At 32.1% G+C, this 12,326-nt stretch overlaps 1 long non-coding RNA gene across 1 annotated transcript in view; it reads right to left on the reverse strand.

The window, feature by feature from the left end:
• The window catches only part of LOC147801894 (uncharacterized), a 203,963-nt gene that overhangs the window by 61,077 nt on the left and 130,560 nt on the right, over positions 1-12,326 (reverse strand). Inside the window, exon 13 of the long non-coding RNA XR_015430533.1 lies at positions 5,102-5,153. This is a non-coding gene — a long non-coding RNA (uncharacterized LOC147801894). The remainder of the gene's footprint in view (positions 1-5,101; positions 5,154-12,326) is intronic.

Below are 12,326 nucleotides of genomic sequence, written 5' to 3' on the forward strand. Positions count from 1 at the left end.
CATCCACAGATCATAATTTCAAGCTGAACCCGAGAACAATCAATCTCTAATTCAGTACCCCAGAGGTATGATTTGTTTTGTGAACATAGAAGACTTTGTGACCCGACAGAATTAACGTGCACCACTCACCATTTACTACACGGGGAGTTTTCGGTCGGCGGTGATAGAACTCACGACCTCTTGGACATGGACCCAACGCATTATTTACCAGGCTATACAGGCCCTACTTAAAATTCCAAATCTTACATATTTCTATTTCCTATTTGGGACCAAACCTTTTTGTGAAAAAAATTTCAAAAAAGTTCTTATAGATACTATAGATATTTCTTATGTATAAACCAGTTTACTTATAATGCAAAATGATATAAAATTGTAATTTTTGAATAAAATGTAATGAATGAATTGTAAGGCATACAATTTTTGCATCGTTAAAAAAAATGCAATTTAAAATGACGAAATGCAAAATTTAGGAAAATCATTCGAATTCCTGAGAATTTTTTTAAAAATGCATAAGTCGTATTGTTTGAAAAAGTCTTATGTTTAAAAATTAAGGGAATCTGTCGAACGCTTACATTACATTCATTAGGATATCTTAATTATATTTTATTTAAGAAATAAAATGGTGCATATAGACACTATACACCAAACCAATGAACGAACCATTTGTTGAACGCTTGTTTTCTTATGAATTTTTTTATTTTTTAATATTTTTTTCATTTACTGATTTGCAACTTTAATCCATCATAAAATCATAATAATTTATCTCAAAAGTAATAATTAGACATTTTCAAAAAATTTCATTTGTCAATAACCATTTTATGTTTAAAAAAACTTTAATAGTTTAAAAATTTCCCAACAGAAAGAGTTCACTCCAATTGAATTACAATTAATTTTTGGGGTTCTTAAGAATCCTTGATAATAGCAGAAAAATAAAATTAGTGAGAAATATACGTCATAGTGATAATAAAAAATATTTATTAAAACGGTGCGTTTGCACAACTTTGGCAGAAAATGGGTAAAAATTAATTGAATATAAGTGTAGACCACACGAAACTTTAGGGAAAAGTAAAAACAAAATTAAGAGGATTAAAAGTGATAAAAAAATTTAAAAGCGAATTAAGGCAAATAAGAAGGATTGCGCTAGAATTTGCAATGAACGGGTCCTTAGTACTTAAAACTTTAGAGGTATTTTTTAAGACAAATTTGGATTTTTGACGTCCAAAATATGGGGGTAGTAGTACACTGCTCCTAATAATTTCACAGGGGAACAATAAAAACTTAAGACTCATTAATACAGATTCACTTCTTAGCATAATTCGATAAATCACGATAATTTTTTTAAGCATATTGCACATTTTCGCACATAAATATAAAACGAATTTATCCGTAAATAATTGCATGTAAAGAATAATTTTAAGTATTTTTTATCATATTATTTAATAGCAGTTTAAAAACGTTCGAATAGCAAGGTATACTGATTTTCACATAATTTTGAAGTGTTTAATTTTAAATGTTAGAATACAAAATTTAAGAAATTTCAACGAAGCATTTTTAAAGATTGGATTTTGCAGAAACTATTCAACCGATTTTATTCCATTTTTTTTCATTTGAAATTACTTTAAAATAAAGTAAATTTGTAAAATGATTTGCATACTTTAAAACTCAAAATTTATTAATTATTTTAAAATAAATTTAGAAAAAAAATAACTTTTATAAAAACATTTATAAAAGCTTGAAAAAGAATTCTCTTATTAATTTTAAGACAGAGTCACGCAAAGAGACATAAGTATTTAAGAATCCAATTGAAAGATTATTTTCTGAAGTTAATAGGTAATATTTTTTTAGAAATATGCGCATTAAGATAACTCCCAAAATTTATCATAGTCTAAATGTTTTTGAACAAATCATTATTTCTAAATTTTTCTGCTTTAATGACTTTTGATTAAATTTCAGAAATTTCAGTTAAATAGTGGGAGCAATATAAAATACATTTTTTTATATATAAATACATAGCTTTCTTATTACTGTAAAGCCATTAATGTAAAATGCAGAAACATCCAGAGTTAGTTGTTACATCCCCGAAATTCCTCTTAATCTAAAGGTTTTGGAACAATACAAGAGTTTTAAAAGAGGAAGTAGAAAAATTTATGTCTTTCTTTTCAGCGCTAATCAATTTATATTTTAGTTAACTAATCAATTATGCTTTCTCAGGCTCTTTCTGAGAACAGCTCCATCTAAATAAAGTTTTTTAAACTTCTAACACGGGATCTAATGAATAAAAATTGTGTAAGAAATCAGCTCAGATATGACTCATAATAACGTGAAAAATATGAACAAAGTGGTTTATTATTATTATTTTTTGGTTTATTATCATAATACTTCCAATATTATTCGATAAAAAAAGATACGAATTCTACTTTTTGTATGCATAAACATTACTAAATATTAAAAATTTATTTATTAATTCAGAATATATATTCAATTTTTTTTATTTTCAAGTCATTAGTATAACAACGAATTTGTATAGTTATATGATGACCAGTGGACGTTAAATATGTCGTATCACAAAGTCCTTCCAGTTCCTATAACAAATTATGCCTCAAAGGTACTGGATTGGATATTGATCGTTCTGTTGTTCAGATCAAAATTACTGTATGTGAATGAATGAATGAATGAATGAATGGATGTATGAATAGGTCCGCTCTATAAACGGGTGTGACGTATGGGTGTGGCAGAAGTTGAATTCGTGGCCACAGATGACTCTTTCTCTCAATACTCGATCTAGGGGCTCCCTCGTCTTCTGGATTGGGTTCAAAATTACAAGACTAAGGAGTTCAACATTAGTAGTCGTAAGCTCATAAAATTTGGTCGGCTGTTCAACGACGGTTATAAATTAAAATGTAGTCATGTAGGAACGAAACGAAATTGAAATCGCTGATATATGATAAATATATTTCTATTTATGAGGTCAAGCGGGTTTCCTTTATTAGTTTAAAGTATGTCGATCTTTTGAAGTTAGTTTATTATTAGTCTTAGTGTCGCTTGAATTTAATTCATAGTTGATTTTCAAATCCCATTAAATTAGTATTGTTTTAGATTAATTGCAAACCTATGCGTTATTAAAATAAATCATGTTTTGCTCTTAGTTGGTGTTTTCCATTTATGGTGCAAATATAGTTATTTAAATCATGTTATATATCATATATTAAATAGTAAATAAACTATTTTCTGTTAAATATTTCTTTTCTGCATTTCCAATATTAATTTAGAATTATCATTCAATAATTAAGTCTAAAATTAAGATTCCGTTATTCCTTATCAAATGGCAGGTATCAATTAAGAAAATGTCAGACAAGCGCGCGTTAGAATCGATTAAAGTTTAATGTTGCTAAAATACAAAATTGATTTCTTTTTATGTAAAAAACTGTGAATATTAAATGTTGCAAAATCTTGGATAGCCGTGGTGGTTGAGGGGATAGAGCGCTCACCCTCATATGAAGTGGCTGGTTGAATTCTGCACCCGGCTTGCACCGACAGCAGTGCTAACGTGAAAATATCCTTAGTGGTAGACGGATAATGGGTTCCAGGGATCTTGAAAGGCTTTCGTTTTTTTCCGCTCCATGTTCCGCAAATGCGGGTTAGTTTCATCGAGAAGTCTTCCACGAAGGCGAATTTCTCCCTATACATGATCCAGGAGTTTCCTTGTCTTCTGGATGGGGTTCAATATTACAAGTCTACGGAGTTGAATATTAGTAGTCGTAAACCCGAAATTGGGTCAACTTTTCAATGACGGTTATAAAAAAATTACACATTTTGTAGAATATGCATAAAAAAATAACCATAAAGAAGTATTGCTTCTGGGTTTTTTTAAAAGCATTTTTTTAAAATTTGTATTAAATAATTTGTTTTGATACTTTTACTTCATTCAAGTTATTTTGGTATTGAACTAAATTGGTAATTCCTATTTTTATATTTATTAAAAAAAAATTTCGCGTGATTTTTATTTCGCAAAATGCAATTTGCTAACATATTTTAGCTAATAATAGCATCGAATTTACAAATACAACTTTCTTTTTCAGTTTACTGCCCGAATAGATTCAATATTATACATAAGAAAAGTTTATTATAAATCAATAAGTATTCATTTCTTGGCAGTGTTTTAGTGGGAAAGGTTTCAAAAAATAAAAAAAAAGTATCTCTGCAAAAATATATAAATAAAGGGTTAATAATTATTTGCATCTCCAGTAAAAAACTTAAAATTCTGTTGTTGTTTCTAATGCCACCTGACAATACCAGGAAGCCTGCTTGGTGAAACTAAGCGAATTTAAGGCAAAAGTGCGTTTCTTGTGCTTCAGTGGCGCCATCTATGGCCAAAAATACTAATTCAGTCACGCGTACGTCGCATTTCTTTTACACGGCGGACACATTCATATATCCAATTATTCATTCACAGATCGTGATTTTAACCTGAAACTGAGAACGATCAATCTTTAATTCAGTACCCCAGAGATATGATTTGTTTTGTGAACATAGATGACTGTGTGACCCGGCAGGTTTAACGTGCACCATTCACCATTTATTACACGTGGAGTCTTCGGTCAGCGATGATCGAACTTATGATCACTTGGACATGGGTCCATCACCATAACAAGCAGGCTATCCTGGCAGTACTTAATATTCTATACCTTAAATACTTCCATTTCCCATTTGGAATCAATCCTTTATGTGAAGAAAATTTAAAAAAAATTTCTTATGCATGTATAGATATTTCTTATGTATGAACCAGTTTACTTATAGTGCAAAACAACGTAACAAAATTGTAATTTTTGAATAAAAAATATTAATTCTCAAACCAAGTGTCCTTCTGTGTTTGCATTATATCAAAAAGGTAACACAGTTTTGTCAAAAACAGGAATAGAATAAAAGACCTCTGTAAACAGCATCACTTTACCGTAAGACAAGTTTCGGTTTGGCATAATCCGTTTATCAATTGAAAATTAGATAGCGATATTAAAAAAGCAACAGATATTAGAAAATTTAAATTTTTGGACAAAACACTTAAAGATTTCAAAGTTGATAAGAATGAGAATTTTAATCTTACCTGTATTTAGTTGTACTACGTTATACAGCTCATATCACATCATAGCTCTTTTCTATAAGAAAAATTGTTGCTGTAGTAAAACCATAGTTAAAAAATAAGAGCAGTCTAAATAGTACAATTAAAAATTCAGGGTATGCTACTACTCCCTATGGGGGTTGGAAAAGATTGGGTTCCGTCTCCAGACATCATGTTTTTCAAATTCAAATACCAAGATATTATAACGAGCATACTATGAATTTAAATTATAACTTTACAAGCTCAATGAGTGACAATTTAATGGAAAAACCACATCGTTTTTCTGCTGCTTTTATAACATTTTTATAGATAATATTCTCCCATTCGGGTTTTCATACTCAAAATATCATATTTAGGTAATCGCTTTTTTTATCAGTGTACCAAATTCATCGTGAAATCCATTACTGTTTGAAATTTATTTTGTCAGCGAGTTTTTTTCAGCCAGGATTAAGTTTTAATTCCGACATTTTGATGTGATGTTAGTACCAGTTGCCTCTTCTCACATCACGTTACGTAAATCTATATAGTTTAAATAATTTTCAGACCATGTTTGCATGGTATTTAAAACTCAAATATTTTCAATATATTACGACATTCTGAAACGTACTAAAACATTTTAGCGGCTCTGAGAGAAACATTGAGGCATTTTATCATGGTTAATAAAAATCAGAATTTGTTTAACAAAGTATAAATTAAACAAAAGTCTTTTTTTTAATTCCAATTATATTTTTTAATTTTTTTTAAAGGTTTTCACATTTAGCGATCAGAGAACGCTGACAAAATGTAAAAGTAACTTTCAATATTATTTAACAATGGTACTGCAACTAAAACTCTTAATAGTATTACCAATAAAAAAATTTATTATTTATTCATTGCAAACTAATTATGGAATATATAAGTTTAATCAGTTATTTTTTTTGAATCAAACTCAAAGCAATAATGAATGGCAAAGACAGAGAACCAACTTGTCGAATGAAAAGTAAATTAATTTAGAAGAGAAAACATTTTTAAATAAAAACTCTTCTTGGTAGAACAAGTCTTTATTCCTTATTTACAAGTAGACAACAAGTTACAAGTATTTACAAGTACACATTTAATAAATTTTAAAATTACTTTTATTTAAATAAATATAGATAAAATTAAATTGGCATAAAATAATGAAATATATTTCTTGCCGAAGAAATATATTTCTTGCCGAAGAAATATATTTCTTGCCGAAGAAATATATTTAGTGCTAATTAAACATCAAATTATTTTATACACTGCATTGAGTACTTTATGAAAATTATATATGATATGAATAATGAAAATTTATAATTTAAAAGTTACATTAGCTACTTTTAAGCTCAGAAGAAAATATTGTTTCGTAATTTATTTACTTATTCCTTTGATGTACTCGCCACTCTCACCAGTTTTAACCAGTTTCTCACTAATATTTTCATTCCCGCAAGCTTGGCGAGAAAAAGTTTCATTTTATTTTATAACCATCGTTGAACAGCTGACCTAATTTTGGGTTTACGACAACTAATGTTCAACTCTGTAGCCCTGCAATTTCGAACCTACTCCAGAAGACAAGGGAGTTCCTGGATCAAGCAGTGGGAGAAATTTGTACTTTTCGACGGAACTAATCCACATTTACGTTTCATGGAGAGGAAGACCACGAGAACCTTCTACTGCCAGCCTGGCAGCAGGGGGACTCTAACTCATGATCCATCAGCCCTGTGGCCGGTGCAAGCCGGATACGGAATTCGTATTGCCCAGCCGTGGCTGGGATTCGAACCCGGTTCACCTTACGTTTTATCCCCAGAGCCATTGCGGCTCATTAATAAAGATTTTGAAGAAAAGGTAACCCCTGATAAACATCCTCAGTCTCAGGGAAGTTAATAACTGGCACTTACCTTCGTCGCATAACGAACGCAAAATGTTTAAGTTTGTTAAAAATGTTTATTCCTCTGATAAAGTTACACTAATATTTTGAATAAATTGTTCTGAGAAAGTTTAACCTTTTATATTCTCTCCAGTGGTGACCGCGTTCATCGCATCACGCTAAAAGCAACCTTCTTGGAAAAATAATTAGATTATACTACGTGAGTTATTGGATTGTATACTACGTGGCGACGATTCAAGTTTGTTTTTAAGGTTATTCGTTTGGTTTAATTATGCAATTTGTTCCCCTTAGAAATTCTTTTTTCATTGTTAGTATTAATTTTAATATAAATTTAATTCTAAAATGAAAATACATGTCAAAATTGCGTTAGTGCGTTAATTTGTTTAATTTGTTTAAACTTGTTATTAAAGTTGAACATGGCAAACGGAATTGAACAGAATCTTACTGAATCTCTATTTGCAAGTACACTTTTTAAACTACCACTAAACATGGCAGAATAATATCACACTTTGGTTCACAGACTCTGAAAATAAACAAATTCGCAAACTTCTTTCTGCATTGCAGTTAGGGGACGACAAAAACCGTCACAAATGCAAACGCTTGCAGGCACAGAAGGCCAATAAATTGAAAATAAAAGACGGACAACCCTGAATAATTTTTGATAATAATGTAATAATTGATTTTAATAGTTATTATAGTAATAAATATAGTATAGTTTTAATAGTAATTGATCTTCACATTCTAGAACTCTATCTTGATGATTCGAGGGGGTGACCTCAAACATGCTAATTAATAAGTGCAGACGATATTTTAAGTTACGAAATCGGACACAAATACGTACTGAATAAACATACTTTTTCCCCGACGGAATTGAATTTCTGATCCCCGAAATATAGGAGGCCCATAGCTTGGACAGGAGAACACTCCAAGGTATGGACCAATTAATGTTAATTTTACTTGTTGCGGATTTCACTATACATACGGAAACGAATTTCATAATTGTATTCAAAGAAAATTTCAGTTAGCTTAAAAAGTTTTCGAGATATAGCAAAATACGCTAAAAGTAAAAGGGCCATTAAGGGGTTCAAACTTTGGAGCCCTTCCCTGACCAAATTATTGGGACCATACGACAAAAATTGCGTCTATATTTTGGGGGTCAGAAATCTGAATCCGTCGTTAACAAGGTATGTTTATTCATTGAAAGTACGTTTCTTGTATCTGATTTCGTAACTAAAAATATCGTCTGCACTTACTAAATACCATTTTTGATGTCACCTCATCGAACCATGAAGATTGAGTGCTAGAACGTGAAAATCCGATCATTAGATCAAAAGTTATTCAGGGTGGTCCTTTTTTGTGCACTGTACATCTTTAAATGAACATTTTTTGAAATCCTTACGGCTACAACGTTTGCCAGCAGAAATACAATACCAACAAATCTTTCCGTTAGCTTAGCGCAACTCGAAAATTTAGCTCAACCAGCTGATAAAATAGCCAAATTTAGAACGGATCCCCTACTAAATGTTTGTGTAATAAATAAATCCACGAAAAGATTTTTCAACATCGAACCTGGGATATCAACACTTCGTATCGATGATAACGATAACAGGTAACACCTGGTATCGATGTAATAACACTTCGTCAGCAAATAACAGCAATTTGAAAGATTTTCTCGTGAGAGATCGCGCAATCGATCTCGAACAAGATATAATAATTTTCTTAGAGATAGATCCAGCTATAGGGGAAAAGAAAAAACGTCTAAATTCAGTTTTTATCATTCGAAATTTTGTCAAAAAGCTAGGTTAAAAGCTAGGTTTCTCGTGTTCTTACAACAATAGCCAGAAGAACTAAAAACGGTTGTCGCTGGGACGGCGACAAGTAATCTAAATGCCGAATGATGTTCGTGTCGTTTATTTGTATTTGATAAAAAGACGAATTAAAATTTTTTAGTGGATTCAGGTTTGGACGTGAGTAACTTGCCCGCCTCGAAAATGATTAGAAATTTGTAACCATTAGAATTTTTTAAAGCTAATAATTCAAAAATGTTGACCTACGGAAGTAAGTTATTGAACATCATTAATCGTTCTTCGTAATTCAGAATTACGAAAGGACTGCAAATAAAAAAAATTTAATTACTCCGTTGCCTATTCCAATTATTTTCAGAGCACTTAGGGCTGTTGATTGACCAAAAATGGCGTAAATTAATTGTCCCTTTTCTTTATTTGGCATAACTACCGAAATGGATACTTTTTAAATAAAATAAATTTCAGGTGACGCATATTTTTTATTTTATAACCGGCGTTGAACAGCCGACCCCAATTTTTTTTTGGCTTACGACTACTCATGTCCTTGTCATTTTGAACCCAATCCAGAAGACAAGGGAACTACTGGATGAAGTATTAGGAGAAATTTTGCCTTCGTGGCAGACTTATTTTGACGGAACTAACTCGTATTTGCGTTACAGGGAGAAGAAAATCACGAAAACCTGCCCTGGTAAGATGGATGGCAAGGGAACTCTATAATCCGTCTACCACTGAGGATATTTTACGTCAGCACTATGGTCGATCGCGCCGCGTGCAAAATTCGAATCAACCAGTTGTTGCGGGGATCTAACCTGGGTCACCTCGTTGAAAGGCGAGTGTTCTATTCCCTAAGCCACCATGTCTCAGGAGACACATATTAAATTTTCTGGGAATAAGTAAATTAACCTCAAAAATTAAGCAGGCGTATCATAATACTGCACATTACATCAATGCAACTGGTCCGCCTACACAGAGTAAACCTAGACGATTAAGTCCAAAAATATAGGATGTTGTAAAACAAGAATTTCAGTTTATGCTAGAGCAGGGTATTCGCCAGCCCTCGGTGTCTCTACGGTCGTCTCTACTACTTAAAGCTTAGGAAATATTCAACCAGTTCGGGACTAGAGGAAATTAAACACAGCAACAACAAGACGGTACTCGATTCCCCAACAATAAGACTTCACCCACGCGTTTCATAACAAATATTTTTTTAAAGATTGTTTTCATATTCCAGTACACTCCAGACGACAAACAAAAAGTTGAGAACCCTTTTTGGCTTTTCGAATTTTGGTCTGTGCCGCAAACTTTTCAGAGGTTCATTAATAAATGCAAAATTTATTAGATCTGCGTTTTTGGAGATTTGCCTTATCGCTACGTTAACCTCGGTGAAATCTTTATTTTTTTAGTGAATCAGAGGAACAGCCAGGGTACGTAGCCAAATCTCTCAACAAAAAATAAGCACCTTTTAAGTACTTATCAAGCACTCAAAAAATATTTTTAAGCACTCTATACTTTAAGAAAATGCAAAATAATTTTCAAAGACTTTACATGATGAAGATAAAATAACTAGTTTCTGACTCTTTTCTTGATTATATTAGATACCATAAACAGATAAATAGATTTCGGTTCGATATCAGAAGGTGGAAAATGATGTCTGAAATGGGGAATATTTTGCAAAATGTTGCAGATTTGCACATAAGAGTGCAATAATCTTACCGAACCCAGCTCAGTAGACGCACATGCGGATTCGCAAGTATTACATCAAACATGTAAAATGATTGGCGCTTTCATACGCTATGGACCGACGGTACGTCACAAGAGATTGTGGCTGAATGATTTGTGAGAATGTTGAATAGAACAATGTGAAAAACATGGCTTTGCATAATACGCTGCGAAATCGACATGGTAAAGAAAAAATCTCATTTTCGAAAGGAAAAATGAAGCACTTTTTAAAAATATCCAATGAAAAAAGCACCTTTAAGGGCTTTTAAAAAACGAAAATAAGTACCTTTAACCACTTTTTTAAAAACGCTACGCACCTTGACAGCACAAAACGCATGTTCGAGCCGTATTTCAAAAATTAAACGAATATGCTTTAACGGTAAGCGTATCAAAATGTCCGTTTGGAGTGTCAGAAATTTCGCTTTTTGGAGAATTAATAACTAAAGATAGCAACAAACCACAACCTGATAAAATATACACTATTTTAAGTTACCCGCAGACAAAAGCAATTAAGAATTGCGAAGATTTCTCTGATTTCTTAATTTTTTGTGTTCTACCTGAACTTATTTAAATGATTTTTTGGAAGGCTCAAAGAGCGGAATTTTAATCGTGTGATTAACTGGTCAGAACAGGCCATGAGCGAATTTCAAAATTGCAAAACCCTTTCAGCAAACGCTACGCAGCTTGCGCATCCTAACCTCGATGCAAATTTAGAATTGCCGCGCGTATGCCTCGGATTTTGCAACGGAAAAATCTTTATTTCAAACAAAAAATGTACTTCTTCAACTGTTAGCATTTTTTGCACTAATTATACGAAACTGAAAAACGCTATAGAGCTTACGATAGGGAGTTGTAATCAAGCAATTCAGTTAAATGCTCGACATTTTGTTTTGTTCACAGAAAACAAACCACTCACCTATGCATTTAAGCAAAAGTGAGATAAATGTTCACCCTCGTCAATTAGATTTTTTTATCTCGGTTTACAACTGATATAGGATACCCAAATAGTTCTGATAATATAACAGCAGATGCGTTATCAAAAATAGCTTCTATAAACAATACCAAATCCTATAGATTATAGCAAAATCGCAGAAGCTCAGGAAAATGATAAAGAATTTAATCGTTTAATCAATATTTCCCAAGATTTAGATTTTAAAAACGTAAATATGGCTGATACAAACACTTTTTTTTTATACTGCGACATTTCTACTAAAAATGTTAGACCTTTTATTCCAAGACAATTGCGTACACAAATATTTGATAGCATTCATTACTTATCACACTCCAGTACGAAAGCAATTAATAAATTGATTGTTAATGGATTTATTTAGCCTAACTTAAGTTGAGATTGCAATATGCGGTCTAGTTATTGCATGCCATGTCAAAAATCATAAGGCATACTAAATCCCCCATTTTTTTTTCTTTTCCAATAAAGTCCAACCGCTTTGACCTTATTCATCTTGATATCGTTGGCCCATTGCCACCATCCAAGGGATTTTCATACTGCTTAACGATGATCGACAGACTTACTAGATGGGTGGTACCTGTTTCGATTACAGAAGAGACGGTAGCTGAGGCTTTATTTAAAAGCTGTATTGCTCGCTTTGGTAGGTAGGTACTTTATTTACCTCTTACTAGAACTACACAATGAGCTATTGGCGATGGTCTGGAAAACTTCTCTGAGGGTGATCCGAAGACATGCCATCACAAATTGGATGGCTCTCCTGCTTTGGCAGCCCGACGACCTGCTCTCGAACTAGAGCACTTAACGGTAGAACAGTTTAACGAGGACCGATAC

This window comes from Parasteatoda tepidariorum, chromosome 11 (assembly GCF_982258835.1).
Source record: "Parasteatoda tepidariorum strain Cologne lab strain chromosome 11, Ptep-v5.0, whole genome shotgun sequence".
NCBI classification, from domain to species: domain Eukaryota; kingdom Metazoa; phylum Arthropoda; class Arachnida; order Araneae; family Theridiidae; genus Parasteatoda; species Parasteatoda tepidariorum.